The sequence below is a fragment of the Ricinus communis genome, chromosome 4, assembly GCF_019578655.1.
Source record: "Ricinus communis isolate WT05 ecotype wild-type chromosome 4, ASM1957865v1, whole genome shotgun sequence".
NCBI lineage: Eukaryota > Viridiplantae > Streptophyta > Magnoliopsida > Malpighiales > Euphorbiaceae > Ricinus > Ricinus communis.
In genome coordinates, this window is record NC_063259.1 from 12,145,960 (window position 1) to 12,151,781 (window position 5,822).

The window sequence follows — 5,822 nt, forward strand, 5'->3', positions numbered from 1 at the left end:
AACTTGAGATGAAAGAATAGGAGTGGAGAGTTGATCGGTAGCCCTGCAAAACGATTCCACTCGAGCTTCTAAAGATGCACGGGTATCCCAATTTTTAGCACACTCTTGGTTCCTAATCCCATTTTCCAATGCGTCACACAAAGAGTTTGAGTTTAGCATTGAACCTCCTTATCATTCACTATCTGAATCATAAACTTAAACTAAATAAATATGTACAAATAAAATAAAATAAATAAACAAAAAAAATATTAAATAATAAGAAAGAAAAAAAATGGCTAAATTAACAAATAGCAAATTTCACTCTAGTTTTCATATAATTCCCTGGCAACGGCGCCAAAAACTTGATGGTTGCTACTCGTGTTAGCTACAATATAAGGCAGTGTACCTATCGATGCAGTCTAGCACTAATGGCGAGTATCAAGGTCGTATTCCTCGGGAAAGTGAAAGCCCAGAGTTACTCCTTTATTCTTTGTTATATTAACCTAAAATTAGCGATAAATAATTTCTAAACTAACTAATAGCTACAAGCTAAGTCCTAAGGGAGATGCAGGAGTAATTGATAAGTGAAATAATCAAGACAAGAAGACAAACCCAAAGGGAATCTAAACTAGTTGGCAATCAAACAAAAGATAAAGGATCGGTGAGTCTAATTATGCTACCCGTGGATGAATTCTTAACCAAATTCAGTTTTTCTCTCGAGATAACTGAATTCCTAAACCTAATAACCTAAAGTTGGACTCTCTTCCTAACGATTGATTCTTAAATTAGCATTAAGCTTTAATCCGCCTCTATTAAGCTTTGGTAATTCTTAATTCGGCTAGTTAATTATCCTTATCTCTAAGCGATTATTAACCAGTTCTTGCTATTCAAAATTCCAATTGCCAAACGGATTTCTCAATCTCATAAAGCAATCTAAACATCACAACTCACAACGTCTCATGAATAATGCATAATCTTATTAATACTGAAAACAAGAAGAATACAAAACCAACTCAAACAATCCAACAATATAATATCAAGCCAACATAGTAAAGAAATCCCAATGGATTTAATCAATCTAGCTAATCATGTTCATTCTCAAAATATACAAGAATTCAATTACAACAATAAGCAAAGGTAGAGAAAACCCGATTACACCCTTGGATGAGAGTAAACAGCCCCAAATCCTTTTGCTCCAATTGAATCGATTCTTGTTCTTCTTGCTCGATTTGAAAATCAATCAACGAACCTTGCCCAATCTTCGATCCTTCAAGGAAATCTGATTGAAACCTTGATCCAAGTCTCCTTTTCCCTTGGTTTCAGCTCAGAAAACCCTTAGGGAGAGAAAAATTAGGGTTTTGGGACGTTCTAACCCTAGCCTCCTCTCCTTTCTTTCTCTCTTTGTTCTTTTAATTAAGACCCCCTGTCGCCTCCAACACGGCCGTGTCCATGGCCGTGTTAAGGACACGGGCTGGTGTTCTTGCCCGTGTTACTCTCTGTCGTCGTGCTCCATAAGATCTACTTCTTCTTTGATGTGCAACACGGCCGTGTTGGTTCCCGTGTTGGTAACACGGCATGTGTTTGTGACCGTGTTGAGAACACAGCCAGTGTTGAGACCAACACGGCCATGTTCAGCTTCCTCATGCTCGTACTTAGCTTGTTTCGGCAGCTTTGACGTTCAATTATGCTCCAATTCTTTCCTCTTTCATTCTTTGACTTCTTTTAGACCTAATGCACACAAATATACGCATAGGGTGAGTGTTGGTACCAATTTACATCCAAATATCCATAAAATCAATCTTACAAACCCCATTTAGATTTGTGTATTTTACGCACATCAATAGCACAAGGTATGAATAGAACTTATCGAAGGCAAAAACCACAGCTAACAGTTCCTTCTCAGTGGTGGTATAGTGCTTTTTGGCATCTTTCAACATCTTGCTAGCATAATAGATAGGCTGGAACCTCTTTTCGACCCACTGTCCAAGAACAGCTCCAATTGCATAGTCACTAGCATCGCAGATGAGTTCAAAGGGCAGCCCCCAATCAGGTGAAACCATGATAGGAGCTGTGGTTAGTAACTTTTTTAATAACTCAAAAGCCTGTGAGCAATCTGAATCAAACACAAAAGGTACATCCTTAACAAGCAATTGAGTAAGAGGCCTAGCTATTTTAGAAAAATCCTTAATGAATCTCCTATAAAAGCCAGCATGCCCGAGGAAGCTCCTAACAGCCGTAACAGAACTAGGGGGTGGCAATTTCGATATGGTCTCTACCTTAGCTCTATCTACCTCCATCCCCGCATGTGAAATCTTATGCGCCAACACACTACCCTCTCTCACCATAAAATGACATTTTTCCCAATTAAGAACTAAATTTGCCTCAACACATCGTGTAAGCATGCGCTCTAAATTAGACAAGCAATGTGAGAAAGAGTTACCGAACACTGAGAAGTCATCCATGAAAACCACCATAGACTCCTCAATCATGTCGTGGAAGATTTCCATCATACATTTCTGCAAAAGTGGCAAGTGCATTGCATAATCCAAATGGCATCCTCCGGTATGCGAACGTCCTATAGGGGCAAGTAAATGTTGTTTTCTCTTGGTCCTCAGGTGTGATTAGTATCTGGAAATAACCTGAAAAATTATTAAGAAAATAGTAAAACATATGGCATGATAGACGCTCAAGCATCTGATCAATAAATGGAAGAGGAAAGTGGTCCTTCCGGGTTACATCATTTAGCCTCCTGTAATTGATGCAAACCCAAAAACCGGTTACCGTCCTTATTGGTATCAATTCGTCCTTCTCATTCTTTATCACAATCATCCCTCCTTTCTTTGGTACAACCTACACAGGACTCATCTACAAGCTATTAAATATGGGATAAATCAAACCTGAATCAAGAAGTTTAATTACCTCCTTTTTCACCACCTCCTACATGTTCGGGTTAAGTCGTCTTTGTGGCTGCACCACTGACCTGAAACTATCCTCCATTAGGATCTTGTGCGAGCAAAAACTGGGGTTGATTCTAGGGATGTCTGCAATCTTATATGCGAAGGCCGTACAGTACTTCCTGAGAGACGATAGTGTCATCTCCCTCTCCTCAAGAGTCAAGTCTGCTGCAATAATAACTGGCAGCCTCTTTGCCTCATCCAAGTAGGCATAACTCAGGTGCTTGGGTATTTCCTTCAACTCTAGGACTGGAGGGTCCTCAATTGAAGGTTTCACCTTCTGCACGTCTGACCTGTCAAGAGAAATAAATGGGTTAGTAGTACGGCTGGGCTCACTAGCCAGCAAACAAGTGAGTTGTTCCAACACTTGCTTGTTGGACAAATCCCTCTCATCTCCCTACAATGCAACCTGCAAAGGGTCATCAAGCAAAATTTCCTGCATATGAGACTCAACAACATCATCTAAGACATCCACATAAAATAAAATATCATCATGGTCTAAGGAATGTCTCATGGAAGTCACTAAGTCAAAGGTGATAGTCTCGTCATCTACCCTAGGTTGGAGCTTCCCATTACAAACATCTATAACGGCCCTACATGTAGCAAGGAAAGGTCTACCTAAGATCAGTGGCACAACACTCTCACCCTCCATATCCATGACAACAAAATCTACAGGAAATATAAACTTGTCTACCTTAACAAGTACATCCTCAACTATACCCCTAGGAATCTTAATAGTCCTGTCGGCTAACTAAATGCTCATCCTAGTGGGTTTAGGCTCACTCAAACCAAGTTTATCAAACCAGCTAGTGGGCATCAAACTAATACTAGCTCCTAAGTTAGCTAATGCACCACTAATAGGTAATTCACCAATGACATAGGGTACAATGAAACTCCCTAGATCACGCCTCTTAACAGGCAGCTTATTTTGTAGAATGGCGGAGCACTCCTTGTTCAGGGTCACCAATCCCAAATCCTCCAGTCTTCTCTTGTTGTTCAATATCTCCTTCAGAAATTTTACGTACTTCGGCATTTGCGAAATAGCCTCAACAAAAGGAAGGTTAATGCGTAGTTGTTTAAAAAGGTCTAGAAACTTACCGAACTGCTGGTCAACCTTTTCCTGCCTCAGTCGAGCAGAATACGAGATAGGTGGCTGGTACTCCTTCACTGGATTCTTCTTCTTGTCCTTAGCTCTCACAGGTTCTATCTCCTCAAGTTCTGGTTCGTTCTTGGCAGGCTCATCCTGCACAACAAGACCATCATTATTAGCTACAGGTAAGGAACTAGATAACTGCCTACGTGATCGCAAGGTGATAGCCTTGCAGTGCTCCCTCGGGTTAGACTTTGTAGTGCTGGGGAGTGTCCCTGGTTGTCTCTCAGCCAACATCTTAGAAATCTTACCTATCTGATTCTCCAAATTCTGAATGGAGGCCTGTTGATTCCTAAGTGCATTGTCCATCTGCTGAAATCTATTGTCGGTAGAGGACACAAATTTCATCACCAACTCCTCGAGATTAGGCTTCTTTTCCTAAGGGGGAGGTAGTTGGGGTGGACCAGCTTGCAGCTGTGGCTATTGCTGATGCAATCTCTGAAAGCCGGGTAGTCCTTGGGCATTGTTATTCCTCCAACTAAAGTTGGAATGATTGCGCCAACCGGGGTTGTATGTATTGTTGTACGGATTGTTCTGTTGTCTAGGTGCATTACCCATATAGTCTACTTGTTAAAGGTTAGCAGAAACAATAGAGGATGAAGAAGTGGAAGGTGAAGCAAACATACTTCCCGCGTTACAGCTTGCACCATAGTGAAGGCCACCGCAGAACTCACAGCTTATCTAGGCTACATGAACTGACATTTGAAGCTTTGTCTAATTTCTTGGTCAGAAGCTCCACTTGAGCTGCCAAGGCTGCTGTAGAATCTATTTGGTTGACCACTCCCTACTTGACTGGCTGACTCCTAGAGGATTGCTAGTGGTAGTTGTTCATGGCCATCTCCTCTATTAGATTTTGCGACTGCTCCAGAGTCTTACTGTTCAAGACCCCAGCTGCTGCAGCATCTACCATCTGCTTAGTAGTAAGGTTCAAACCACTATAGAAAGTCTGAACCTGCATCCATACTGGTAGTTCGTGATGTGGGAAACATCAGAGCAAGTCTGTGTACCTCTCTCAGGCATCATACATGCTCTCGTCCTCAAACTGCTCAAAAGAAGATATATCATTTCTCAATCTAGCAGTTTTAACAGGAGGAAAGTACTTACATAAAAACTTCTCAACCAAAGATTTCCATGTCGTAATAGTGTTGGTTGGGAGTGGTTGCAGCCATCTTTTCGCTCGGTCCCTCAAAGGAAAAGGAAACAGCCTCAACCGAATGGCATCATCATTTGTTCCATTTATCTTGAAGGTGTCGCAGATCTCCAAGAAGTTGGCTATGTGAGCGTTTGGGTCCTCGCTCTGTAGTCCCCCAAATTATACACTATTCTAGACCATTTGTATCACATTCAGCTTTATTTTGAAGTTATTGGCTGCCATAGGTGGTTGTAATATATTCGTCTGTGTCCCCTTAAGAGAAGGTCTAGTAAACTCGTATATTATCTTATTTTCATCCGCAACTTGGTTTTTGTCTCCCATCCATGATGGTCTATTCATAAGGGCTTTAATCTCTATCCACGCCTCCTCTTCTTCTTGCATATGCTTCCTCAAAAGACAGAGGGATTGCTCTGGTTCAGCAAGAGGGTCTATAGGAGTAGGATTAGAGCTCCTGGTCATAAACTACCTGAAATTAAGAGGCAGCAACCAAAGAACACAGAAATGAATAACAAAAAAATAAAGAATAAAAAGAAGGAAAATATAGAAAATAAAAATGGCTAAATTAGCATAAACACAAATTCATTCT

The 5,822-nt window shown here is 40.9% G+C and overlaps 1 non-coding gene across 1 annotated transcript; it reads left to right on the plus strand.

Annotated features, from left to right (window-relative positions):
• Positions 1–5,051: 5,051 nt before the first annotated feature.
• LOC112535107 lies at positions 5,052–5,158 on the plus strand. The gene has a single exon (XR_003079301.1). It is a non-coding gene; the product is annotated as a small nucleolar RNA R71 (small nucleolar RNA).
• Positions 5,159–5,822: the final 664 nt, after the last annotated feature.